This window comes from Motacilla alba, chromosome 1 (genome assembly GCF_015832195.1).
Source record: "Motacilla alba alba isolate MOTALB_02 chromosome 1, Motacilla_alba_V1.0_pri, whole genome shotgun sequence".
Classification (NCBI taxonomy): domain Eukaryota; kingdom Metazoa; phylum Chordata; class Aves; order Passeriformes; family Motacillidae; genus Motacilla; species Motacilla alba.
The window spans coordinates 81,905,195-81,918,703 of NC_052016.1; the positions used below are offsets into that span (position 1 = coordinate 81,905,195).

The 13,509-nt window shown below is 45.6% G+C and overlaps 1 protein-coding gene across 1 annotated transcript in view; it reads left to right on the top strand.

Annotated features, from left to right (window-relative positions):
• Nucleotides 1-1,130: 1,130 nt before the first annotated feature.
• The window catches only part of GPC5 (glypican 5), a 603,769-nt gene continuing 591,390 nt past the window's right edge, over nucleotides 1,131-13,509 (top strand). Inside the window, exons 1-3 of the mRNA XM_038151931.1 lie at nucleotides 1,131-1,287; nucleotides 2,973-3,060; nucleotides 4,118-4,294. The gene's annotated coding sequence lies outside the window, so the exon portion shown is untranslated. The remainder of the gene's footprint in view (nucleotides 1,288-2,972; nucleotides 3,061-4,117; nucleotides 4,295-13,509) is intronic.

Genomic DNA, 13,509 nt, shown 5'->3' on the forward strand with positions numbered 1-13,509 from the left:
AGACTCAAATAAAAGGAAAAAACCCAAAAAAAACCCCAAACCGAGGGCCATAGGAAAACCTAGTCACACACTTCACTTAATCATTTTGCCCCCTCATCTACGCAGCTGTATGACAATGAACAGCCATCCGTCCCCACAGGTCCTGGCACCTCTGCCGGCCCCGGGTCTCCGCGGGCCCTCGGGGCAGCCGCAGCCGATGGTGGCTCCGAGCGGGACTCAGCTCCCGGGGCTCGCCCGCAAAGAGCCTGCCCCGGGTGACACCGGCCAGAGCTCCGGGATTCGCACCTGGGTCCGTCTGTCGCAAGTACGACCCCCATCCGAGACCGCCGGCCGGGCACGCTGCTGATGCTGCTCGCCTTCCCACACCTCTCCCACTCGCACCCTCCCGACTCGGGTTTCCTATCCTGCCTTTCCGCCAGAACCAAGCGCAGGAGTTTCCTCCGGACAAGTGCAGCCACATGCGGCACCACCCACTTCATCGCGAAGCTCCGCGTGGGGCCGGGGACGCGGCCGGGGCGGGACGGGCGCGGCGCTCCCAACCGCGCGCAACTTCGCGGGGCGGCGGCGGGCGGGCCCAGCCCGGCCCTGCCCGCCCCCCACGGCCGGGCCTCCCCCGGCCCTCCCGTGACCGCGGGGCCACCATGTGCATCTCCCACCCCGTGCCTTCCTCCCTCCCTCCTTCCCTCCCCTTCCCCACCGCCTGCGCAGGCAGGATGCGCGCGGCACCGCCATCCCCCGGCGGGAGCTCTGCGCGGTGCGGTGCGGTGGGGCGGGCACTCCGCTCCCCCGCCGCGGCCCGGCCCCAGCAGAACCGCGGAGACAAAGTTTGCGGCGGCAGCGGCGGTGCCCGTGCAGCGCGGGGCAGGCCGGGCGGGCGGCGGGCTCGGTGCATGCCTGGTGCGTGGATGAATCGCAGCAGGCGGCGGCGGGCGGGGGCGGGGGCCGCGGCCGGCGATTGGGCGGCGCGGCGCTCGGAAGCACTTTGTTTTCTATTCTAATGAGGGCGGAGCGGGGCTTGTGGATATTTACGTTGAGGCGGGAGCCGCCGCCCTTCATTCACCCACATGGTCCCCGAGCCCGGCCGCTGCTGCCGCCGGGACCTGCCTTCGCGCCACTTCCCTCCCCCCCCACCCCCACCAACCCCCCCCCCCCATCCCGCCTCTCCCCCCCTCATCCGCCCCGGCGGGGAGCGGCGTGGAGCGGCTCCCCTCGACCGGGCCGGCCACGCCGCGCTGGGGCCGCGAGAGAAGGAGGAGGAGGGAAGATGGTGGCGGCGGCCGCTGGCTGGTGAGTGTCGCTGCCGCGCGCGTGTTGGTGACAGGAAACCTGTTGTGAGGCGGCGGCGGCCGCCCGGCGCGGGGGGCGAGCCCGGGAAGGCAGCGCGGCGGCGGGGGGCGGGCGGGCAGCTCGGAGGCGGCGGCGACGGTGGCTGGTGGGGCCGCTGCGAGAGGCCGGGGCGGTAGGAGGGGGTGTGGGTGGGCGGCGGGGGGAGCCAGGAGAAGGGCGCATGGCGCGGCGCCTCCCGAGCTCGCACACGGGGCGGGAGGGGCTGGAATGAGGGAGATTTGAAAAAGCGTGCGCGCCGCTCGCCGCTGCAGTGAGTCCCGCCGCCCCCTTCCCGCCCCCCCCCCTCCTCCCGCCGCGCTCCGGGCCCGGGGCGCCTCGCCGGGCCGGGGTGGCGCGGGGAGCGGCCGAGCCCCCGGGACGGGCAGGGCAGGGCGGCGTGCGCGGCACAATGGCAGCGGCGGCCGGGGGTGGGCGCGGGCGGGGGTTCTGCCCCCGCGGCCCGCAGGGGGAAGGCCCGTCCGGGAAAGTTTGCGCCGTGCCCGGCGCGGCTGCGGGGGGGAGCTGGCGGCGCCAGAACAAAGCCGCACGTGGGGCAGAGGCCGCGGCGGTGGCGCGGGGGCTCCGCTCGCCGCCCACGCCCAGCTCGGGAACGGCAGCGGCGGTAAAAGACGCGGCGGGCGGGGAGGGACGGGGGGGAGGGCGCGGGTCGGGGGGGGCTCTCGGGGAGTTCCCGGCGGAGGCGCTTTTGTGCTCCGTCGGCCCCCGGGGGAGGGGGCGCGGGGCCCCGGGGAGGGGGCAACGCCGCGGGCTCCGAGCGCGTCCCGGGCCCCTCCGCATGGGCTTTTGTTCGCAGGAGGGGCGGGGGCGGCGGGCCCTTCTCTTCCCCCCTTCCCCTCCCCCCCACACACAGTTCTCCGCCAAGGTGCGGGACCTCCCGCTTCTCCCGGGCAGGCGGACGGGGGACAGCGGGCGCGCTCCGCGCCGCCGCTCGGGAGCCGCGAGCTTCATTACGAAATCGGCGCGGCGGCGGCAGCTGCGGGCCCTCGGCGGCGCCATGTTGCTGGGAAGGGGGAGGAGGCGGGGGACATGGCGGCGGCTGCGTGCTGAGGCCGATTGTTCCCTGTTAGGCCCGGAGCCGCGTGTGGGCAGCAGCGGCCCAGGGAGTCGCTTCCCCTCCCCCCGCCGCGGCCCCTTCCCGGCCCGGGCGGCCCCCGGGCGCGGGCGGGCCCGACCCTCTCGCGTCCGCCCGGGCTGCGGGGCTCGGCGGAGCCCGGGCGGGCGCGCGGGGGGGGCGGCACGCCGTAGCCGGGCTGTGACCTCCGCGCTGCCGGCGGCGGCGCCCCCTGGCGGCCGGCCCTGTGTTCTCGGCGAGCACGTGCTGCGCGGTGCGGGGAGCGGGCCCGGCCCCGGCGGCGGCCCCGGGCCGGGCCCACGGCACGAACCCTCAGCGCGGGAGGGACCCTGCCTCGGCTCAGCGGGCATCCGCTCGCCGGGAAGAAAGCGTGAGCCCGCGTGCGGTGTGTCGTACGGGGCTGTTCATGGCCGCCCGAGGGGGTACGGAGCGTTTCGCGCCCTCCCGGGAGGGGTGGAGTGCGGATGGGGAGCGCTGGGTTTGGGAAATTCCTCGGTGACTTTGTTCATTCCTCAGGAACAAAATGCAAGTAACTCGGTGGTTTTTTTTGCAGTATCCCCACGTGCAGCTGGACATAATGAAGCCTTCTGTGGATGTTGCAGCAGTGTGTTTGCAGAGGAAGTTAGTTTCAATGGATGATGGTAAGTTTTTATTTTTTAATTACTTTTTTTTAAGTGTAGGGTCAGAAGCGGTTCTTTTGAGGCTCAGGCTTAGACTTCAGTTAGGACCACTAAATTCCAAATAGTTCCTTGGGATTGGATGCATGTGTAGCAGTCCACAGTTTGACTCATTTAGAGGAGAATAATGTAAGTTTCCCAAGCAGTCATTGCTTGCTAGAGGCAGTTTGACAGTGAGGAAGTTATAAAAATGTTAGATTTGGTATCTTAGATGTGTCTTTTTTATTTTAACTAAGTACCTTTTTTTTTCTAGTTAGTCTAACAGAAGCTAGTTTATTGTAGCTTTAAAGTATTATATTAAATTGATTTACTTGTTCCTTCAAGTCTATATTCCTGTTAAAGAAGGAATTAAGTAAGTTTTCAAATTTCGAATATAGTGCTGTCCTGCATTACTGAACCTCAGGTCTGTAATAAGGTGTAATTTGGTTATGGTAGTATATTTTACAACTATCATTAGAATAGCTTTTTGTTGCTAGATAGATTAATTTAAATGCCATGGTAGAATTTGTAATTTGAGACAGGGTGTCCGTGGCAGTAGCAGCAAATATTCTTAACTGGACAGCAAAATGAGTAATTGGAAAACTTAAAAAGATATCTGCCATGTCATAAGGTGGTTTCTGGACATTAGAAAGCCAATGGTAGGTTATGTTGAATCTAATTTTTAAATTCCTGGTTTTCTGGAATTTGGGTGTAAACTTTTTTAATTGAAGATTTGGTGGGAGCTCTTCACCAAATTCAGGTTTGCCTTTGAAAAGTTGGATATTTTTAACTCTTCAAGTTGTTGTGGCATTCTGAAAATAGCATGGGAGAATCATTTATTTAATTTTCACATTTGGGTCTTCTCCTGATAATCAGAATTGATTTTGATACCGCTTAGTATTGTGTAGGAGTGTCCTGGATTGGGCTGATAGGTTGGTTCAGTTTACTCTAAAGGAGATCTTCAGCCCAGAAATGTGAATATTTGTTCCAAAGCTTGTAATTTGAAACCTGATCAAATACTCACTTTGTTGTTTTCTTTCAGCAGGTACAAGGTAGACAACGTATCTTGAATTACTTAAAAACGCTGTTTGCGTCAGAGTAATGTCAAAGTGCTTACAGTGCAGGTAGTGATATATAGAACCTACTGCAGTGAAGGCACTTGTAGCATTATGTTGACAACTGCCTCAGGAGATCTTGCAGGACTTCAGAGAATGGAAAGGTACAGTGTGGTGGTGTCAAGTGCTTTTTGTACTAAGGTGCATCTAGTGCAGATAGTGAAGTAGATTAGCATCTACTGCCCTAAGTGCTCCTTCTGGCATAAGAAGTTATGTCTTCATCCAGTCACTCAGGTTAAGACTGTAGATGTTCCAGTAGTTCTCTGCTTTGCAGACTTCTGTTAGTTTTGCATAGTTGCACTACAAGAAGAGAGTGGTTGTGCAAATCTATGCAAAGCTGATGGTGGCCTGTTATAATCTACATCAAGGACTTTGAATGCTTTCTGCTGGTTATGGGATATTTTGTGGCCTTATTTTAACAGCAGTCTAGTGAATGACAGCTCTTGTAGCACTAAAGTGCTTATAGTGCAGGTAGTGTTCACTAATCTACTGCATTATAAGCACTTAAAGTACTGCTAGCTGTAGAACTACACGTTAAGTATGTCTTACAATTTATTTGTTGTTTATTGAACACTGTTCTCTGGTTAGTTTTGCAGGTTTGCATCCAGCTGTATGATACTCTGCTGTGCAAATCCATGCAAAACTGACTGTGGCAGTGACAAGTCAGTCAGTGAGTGTGGAAAAATTATACCCCTTTCTACACAGGTTGGGATCAGTTGCAATGCTGTGTGTGTCTGTGGTATTGCACTTGTCCCGGCCTGTTGAGGTTGGTGGGGATAGAGGCTGAAACACCCTTGTAGCTTTAAGGAATTTCTCCTTCACTGAACCATGAAATTTTAAATTTCTAAGTTTGTTGGGTTTTGTTTGTTTTTTAGTGTCATGTAATTCTCTGTGTAACCAGACTTGGATTTTTTTTTATATTTGGCTTCTTGTTTGTATGTATTGGATTTGTTGCTGACAGTATGTATTCACTGAAATTTTTGAGTGTTCTTTTTTTTCAAAGCTTATATCATTACTTATCTATTAAACTGAGGTGGATGCTTGTTTCTAGTTTCTTCATGAATTTGTTGGGAAGAAATGGATCTTAAATACCAAAAAATCTGCGTGGAAGTTCAGACTTTTTCAGGATAATCTTGCTTTGGGAATGCAAATGACATGAAGGATTCAGCAGCTTCCTTTTGTCATGCTTCTTACTATATTGAAACTGCATTTTCCAAGTGATAATGGGGTGCATTTTTAGCCTTAGTTCTTCCATCTATAATTTGTCAAATTTAAGAGCAACAGATTAGGTTACAGGCAGAGCCTTAACCATTCATCACCTATGGAATCTTAATACGTGTCCACTTATCGAGGAGTGTCTACATTGATGAGTGTAACAGTGGTCAGCTTGTAACCTTAGCGAATCACTTAGCCTGTGACACATAGCAATGAATTAAGCATCTCTTGAGCTTCCTGAAGAACTTACCTGGAGGAAAACTCAACCAAATACCTGCTTCAAAGAAGCTGAGATTGGTTGTTCGAAAAATATATAACCAGCTCTATAAGGAAGAATGACTAAAATCTTAAAGTGGCGCATCCAACATATCTTGCATTGTTTAATGAGCTGCATTGTAGTAAACTACAGTCATAGCTCAAATGTTGATGGGTTTAGTTCTCAGACTTACAGAGGACTGATGCTATAAATTCAAATTACTCACTTCGCTACTTTAGGCTGCCAGGCCCTATATAGTACTTACAGGTAGAATAGAGTTCCTTTGTGGTGGGAAAATATGGGTCAATGATACCCTTGCTCTTCTTACTTTAAACTCAAATGGAATATAAAGCTAAATGGGTCGTTCCTAAAGAGTGTTGAGCACTGGGTATTGCAGTGCTATCTCTCCATATTACTTTGTCCTCTAGCAAGAAGTTGAAAATGCATAGATGCCTTTGACATACTTAAACTCCTTTCTGAAGTAACCAAGCAGTGTTGGACTTGTCCATGCTGCTCAGTTTCCACTGCTTTTGGTGTCTTACCTATTGAGGAAGTATTGCTCAGATAGGTTTCTTGCCCCAAATAGTCTATTCCCAAGCTTAAAATTCTCTTCTTAGTCTTGCTGATTAGAGGAAGCTTGTGTCTGTGGAGTCAGCAGATGAAGTGTGTGTCTTGTCCTGATTTCTGGTTGCTCAGTTTCTGCAGTAATCTGCTGGTGATTTAAGGTTTAACTCCTTAACATAGAAAAGCAGTATTCTTGGAAGTTTAGGTGCAGTAAATGTTTTAATATGTGATTGTGTTTATACTGCCTTGTAAGTATCAGTATTGAAATGCCTGATGATGTTCATTAGTTGGACAATGAAGCCTTCTAAAATCAAGTGCTTGCACAGGGAAGTTTCATGTCAGCAGAGCCTTGTCCACTAAGTATGTTGATGTGTACCTAGTTTTAATACATTTATGTGAAAATGAACAATTAGTGACTTTTTTTTGTGTTCCCATCATAAATTCTTTTAATGCCTGGACTCAAAAAAAAAAACCTTCACATGATGCAGGTGTGAGAAATGATTTTGTAACTTGCACAGCATCTTCAAGATAGGTAGTAAGCTCTGCTTTAGTCAAGAAGCAGTTATGGCACTGCTTTTCTAATACTAGTCTTGCTTGCATGCCCTCAATACTGCATTGGTTTATTGGTTTCAGAACTTGAAAGTTTCAAGTTAGTCATGCTCATTTTGGAAAACACCTTAATACTCTGTTTATACTTTTACTCTTCAACTTAGTGTTCTCATTGATATCTAATAAGTAAATCCAGTCCTGTCTTACATTAAGTCCGGTGTAAATGGGGCTTTTAAGTCATTTGAATGTTTCCTCATAATTAATCATGAGGTCTGTACATTGGTTTCAGTGTAGCTGAGACACCGGAGTAGTTGACAGGAGACTGTAGGGAGAGAAGTAATCCTGCTACGATCAGCTAGTTTTACTGAATTGAGTTGATCCTTCAATATTGATGTAGAAAATGTGACTAGAGAGGAGTGGTTAGATGGCTGAAACAAGTGCCAGTTCTAAAATCCTGCAGAAATATCAAGAGGCATCTTCTGCAGACATATTCAGCTTTTCTGTTAAAATAGTAAACCACGTGAGAAGCGTATTTCTACTGGCTTTGTACAGGTATTCATTTTTAAAGTGAGCTGTGAATTAGTCAGAACCATAAAAACTTTTGGGAGATTGGTCTAATAAAGATAAGCCTGCGTGGATTATTAGAAATTGTCTAAAATAAAGTTATTTTTTCAAAGTGTATATGCAGGAAGGACATCACTTACGCTGTCTTTCTAAACAAAAAGTAATAAAAATTCCAAGCAGTATTAACACTTCTGTAGTCCTAGTATAGCACAGTTAACCTTATAAGAAAAGCCTGTTCTGTTAACCATAGAAAATTCTGTGTACTTAGTATCTGAAAGCATGCTGGGAAATAAAACATTTTTCCACTAATTTGTCACTGGGTGGTACTGAAAAAAACAGCTCAGTTCTTTAGAATTGACTTTCCTGTGCTGACATTTGAATATCAAAATTGACTAGTGAGATGACTGTCAGGCACAGACATTTTGAGCTCGTTCATAAGTCATTAAATGAATAGGACCAGAAGGGAGTCTCCCCTGCTGTGGTGGCACAAAGTTGGATTTCTGTGGCATAGCTGACTTTATACCATAGAAAATTATTGCAATGCTCTGTGTTCTACAGTACATCACTTGTATTTGTGTAGTTCATAAGTGGTCTTGTGTATGAAGTCTGGGTAAAGACTTGGCTTTCTTTAAATCTGGGAATATTGGAATTTGTTTCCAGACCACTTTTCCCTATTGTCCCTCAATCATAGAATTCATTCCCTGAAGCCTTATCTCTCTTTGGTCCTGGTAGCTTCATGTGAATAGGTTAATAGAATTCAGTATATGAAACAGATCCAGAATAGGAAGGAGTGGACTTCATCATGTTCTGACTCTTCATAGAAACCTTGCTATAAATCTGCAGTTCTCTGAAGAGCCAGTTTCTGGCAATTTCCTTTGTTCCTATTTTTCGGTGATGTGTAAAGGAAAAGATACTGGAGGAAAATAAATGTGTGCTGTTAGAATTCTCCATTTACTACATTTATTCTTCTGATGGGTATCTGCTGTGCATGTGTCTCTTGTATCTGTGTAGCATCTGTCTTAAATGATACAGCAAGAGAAGTGTTGAAGCAGATACCTGTTAATGTGTATAGGAGTTGTCTGTAATCTGAAATTATGCATGCGTTCCCACCGTGCCGTTGTTGCATGCTACACATTCTGAAACTCTGAATGCAGTTTGGAACAGGACAAACAAAAAATGTTGCATACATTCATTCCAATAGAGTACTGCAAGACTGTGTAATACCACAGTCAGTTGTGTTCTTGGTGGGAGGAGAACTGACTAGTAGGTAGAGACTGAGTTTCATTTTATCACTTTTATTCTGGACTTTTCACTGCTGTAAAGAAGACAAAATTATTAAAGCCATTTAGCATTTCATTCTTACTGTTGAACAAAACTTAGTTTTGCCTAGTTCCCCGTTTAAAGGGGTGAGCAATTCTGTGAATTTTGGGCTCAAGTGTCGGGGTTTTGGGTGTTTTTATTGGGGTGGTGTGAGATGTTGGGGTTTCTTCATTCCTACACTTAGCTTGCTAGGGACACATGACTAGGATGCATTATTCTAGTCTTAAATGCCCAAACATAAAATGCTTGATCAAAAAAATTTATTACTGAAAAATAATTTCAGGCTCTGTGAGAGTGAGTCAGGTTCTTCACATTGGTAACAAACTACAGGCAAAGCTGTAAATGCACGTAGTTGTGACTTAGGTAGCCTTCAGTGGCATTTTATGACTCAAGGAGATCAGCACTTAAAAGATCGATTCCTTTGAGCATTACAAATTTGTACCAGGTTCAGACATCCACTTCAGCTGAGGGAGGCAATCTCCCTAGTTAATTAAAGGGAAAAAAATGGCTGTTACATGCCATGTGGCCAACATCCTTTGCATGGAACAATTTTGACATAAGTTTTGTAAACAACAACAACCTGAAACTTCGAAGTGAAGAAGTGCTTAGATGATTGGTGTAGATGATCCGGGATTTAGACTGGTTTTGGTTGCTGTTGATTGACCCAGCTAATTAATGCCTGGCCATCAATGTATAGCTTGAATTAATGGGGCAGTGTTTGGAAAGAAAAAAAAAAACAGTCTGTGGTGAATGTTTAAGATTTCTACACAAATAATCTGTATTGTAGTCAGTGCAAAATACATCTCGAGTGATTTAGAATTATGTTGGGGGAATCTGACAGGTAAGTGCTGGCTGGTCATGCCCCACTTCTAATAGAAAAATGTAGGCCTGTTTCCTCTCAGAAATAGTGTGATACTCCCTGGGAGGTGGAAGGTGATCACGGATGCAAGTAAAGGAAGGGAAGATGAAAAAACTGAATGGATGATAGAGTAGAAAGCTCAGTCAAGGCAGAAGGGTAGCATCACTTGGGTTACTAAATCTGTTTTGTATGCTGCTGTGACCAACAAGAATGTTGGAGCAACTATCCTGCTGTGGGACATGTCAGCAGTTGGGACAGAAATGATCAGATATCTAAAAATAAATAAAGATGTGCAACAATAAGAAATGCCTTGGGTGACATGTTATAGAATCTTCAAAAGATTCCAGGTACCCCCATCTTTTAAGTGTATTTATGGCAGTCCTTTTCCCTGCTGCAGAGCAAATTAACTAGTTCCTGTTTATTGTACTTGATGCAGAGAGAAAGCTGCTTCTGCTGTTGCAGAGGACTGGCATTTTTCTAGTTACTTCTGTAATTCTTTAACTGTCCCCTCTGCAGAGATGTAAAATACAAGCACTTAGGAAGTACTGAGTCACTAGTTAGTTGTTTTGATATGTGTGTATCATTTTATTTTCTCACTCCATACTACTTTATCACAGGCCCATGTTTTATGTGGGAAATAACAATCTGGTTCCTGAATATTACTGTAATAGTTGAAAATAAAAGATACTTGTGTTAAACCTTGTAAAACTGTGAGTTCAAGTTGGTTTCATATTTTTTTTAGCTTTCCTAGTAGTTTTCCAAAGACCAAAAAATGTCTTAAAGAACTGCTTTTATGTCTCTCATTTTCCACAGACAAACATGAGAATTTGGCACTACTAGGTGGCTGATATATTTTTTTTTTAATTTGATAGACAGTTTCATAATGAAACAAGAATGTCTTAAGGACAACTTTCTTAACTGCAGAAAAGTGTCAGTACGTGCGATAAGCTCTGCTAGTAGGGTTTTAATTTAGGTAAAATCTTAATTCTTACCTAGCAAAAAGTTTTGAAAACCTGCTTGAGCAGTAATTAATACCTAGATTTTATTGATTGGAATTACTCCATAGGGGGTGAAGGTGTATGATAGTGCTATATTAAATCATTTTTGATAGAGTGTAATTTAATGAGTGACATACTACTGTTTTGGGATGTAGTTTTGTGCATCAGTGTTATCAGATGAAGCATAAAAGCAAATCATTACATCTTTGTTTCGATCAGAATAATGCACTGTAAGTCACGAATATCTTTGAAATTATATCATGCTTATGTTCTCAATGTTTGTAGAGGATTTTGTGTTAAGAAGTGCTCCCTTTCAGCCATCACAGGGAAATTTTGCAGTGTAATACTGCTCAGGATGGTTCACTTCTATGAGCAAGTTGTAGCCTCTGAACTGCTCAGTTCAACATTTAGTTCCAATCTGAAGGTCCCACAGCTGTTTTTAAATCTTCTGTATGTCACCAAATTGTACTCTTGTATTTGTCAGTGTCTTCTGGTAGAGCTTTAGCCCTGATCTTGAATTAACAGATCTGTGGTACTTCTAAATGCATTGGACTGGATATGTGTGCAGGTGAGTATGCTGTAAGAACTGATGAGGTGTTGGAAAGCCGAAAGATGCTTACTTACATAATTATGAGAACAAACGTAGAGTATTCTGTGGTTTCTTGATTAACAATCCTACCAAAGGTTCTTGGAGTATTTTCAATGGTCAATCAAGAAGTTTGGAATACCTCAGATTTTGGGGAAAAGCAGAACTAGAAATGCTAAAAAAAAGAAAAATTGGCTCAGTCTCTGTCCTTCAGTTACTGGGTGCCTGGGCAAGTAGTTCTTTACAGTTCTCCCCATTCACGTGTTTTCAGAAATTGACTGATCCCAGCTTAAATCCAAATGGTTGAGTTATGAGTAGATCCTAGCAGGCATCATTTGAGAGGCTGCTCTAAAAGTATGGTGAAAGGAGGTTTTGCTGAGGGAGATGGCATGAGCAGTCTGTAATATGGGTTATCCACGGAGATCAGCGCATACAGAAGCGAGCATGTTCTTTGTCTGGCCAGGTCTGAGTCAGCTCCTGTTTGAAGCTGTATTCTGAATGAGGATGATTCTTTTTACCTTTATTTCCTAGCAACTCACGTCCAAAGATATATCACTTTGACAACAGGTGTTCACTTGTTGGTATCTACTATTCAAAGTTATTTTTGTCCCTTTTGAAGGTTTGTTTATTAAATTCAGATAGTAATTAAACACACAGTCAGTAGAAAGATATACTTACACATGAATTCAAATATGTACTGCACTTGAAATGTGGAAAGGAAAACACCATATTTTCATGTGACTAGTGTGTTTCTAAATGGGACGTTGGGGTGGATGGATGTTAAAACAAGGGTAGAGTAAGGGAGGAAAGGGAGAAAAATAATAGTTGGAGAAGAACCTTGTCTGCTGGGGAGACTAGAACTATGATCTCTCCAAGAAAGCCTAGAAAGTCTAGGTAAACTGCTTGGAGTGATAAATAGTTTTGCCATTCTTGGGTTCATAATAATTGCAATATTTGTATTTATTGCAAACTAAATTTCATTCTAAGTGGAATAAATTGTCCTGCTTTTTGTCTGGTGGGTTTGGTTTGATGTTTTGGGTTTTTTTTTTTTTTTTTTTTTTGGAGGAGTTGGGGGCTGATTTGTTTTCCAGAGGTAAGAGAGATAAAAAAAAAAAAAAGCCTGCAGAACTTGCTGGACTGGTAGACTAGTCTCATTTCTTGCCTTAATTCTAACACAGCTCTTGAGTGTGCGCAAGAGTATTTTGACTTTTCTGAGGTAGTCCATTCCGCTCTGGTGATGTATTTCACGTAGGGAGGCTTAGTAGTTTTGGGGGGAAGGTGTTATGTTTTTTTTTTTTTTTTTTTGCATTTATAAGAAAAGATATAAGAGTGTTAAGAGTTTTGAACTATTTCATTAATAGGATAAGTGAAGAGTTCCTCTTCGTTGTAACATGAGTTTCTTGATTTCAGAGAATAGAATATAGGTCACTGCTTCAAATTGGTGATTTTCAAATTATGTTTTTCATTTTTTTGTAAAAAATAAAAACTTTTATTGTAATAAATTTTCACTGTGAGAATGAAAAGTGGTTAAAAAAGGAATCAGCTTTGGTGAATCTTTTCTGCAGTATTTTGGGATGGAGTATTCAAAGACTGTCCTGGATTCTGTCTGAAGATGCCCGTACTCTTGTATTAACACTACTTCCTTTTCCTCTCCAAATCATGAAGTTGTTTCCTGGCAACATACCCTAGTATATCAAAAAGTAAGCCTTCTTGCACTGCTTGAATGTTTCTCTGGGTTACTTTCATGTAGCAGTTGTCAAAATAGCATGTCTGGACTTAACCTGGAATTTGAGCTCTATCCTTCCACTACTGAGAAAATTCCGATCCAAACTTAAGCAGCATCATTGGCCACGACAGACATACTTCATACTCTGACATACGAGTGGTTACCTGGGAAAATAGTTTGTGGGAGCTGCCAAAAGTGTTGTACATACTGAGGTATTCAGTATTGACAGCTGGGAGCCACATTCTGGTATCTGCAACCATGTGGAGTTAAGCTTGAAAATTATTTGCTCCATCTGTGCATGTATAGTTCACTTGCTAAGTGCCTCTCGAGTACTAAATTAAGAGCTCGGTCTAAAGTGTACAGATTTGTAGGCCTGTTCTCCTTTGGGGATAGGAAAGCTATAGGATGTTAGGGATCACCTACTTCTAGAAATCTGATTTCTAGGACATTTAAATTTGGTTACATTCTACCTTATATTCTTTTATAAGAAGTGTGGTGAGCCAGTGGGAATGTAAGCATGTTTTTACAGACATAGCAGAAGCAAAAGAACTGTCTAGAATTCAAGAAAAAAGGGATTATCTATATTCATAAAATATGAACTAGGTATTTCAGAGTTTTGCTACTGATAAACTGAGCCTTCCCTCTGTAGCTGAAAGGGAGCCATGGCCAAAGAATCTAAACA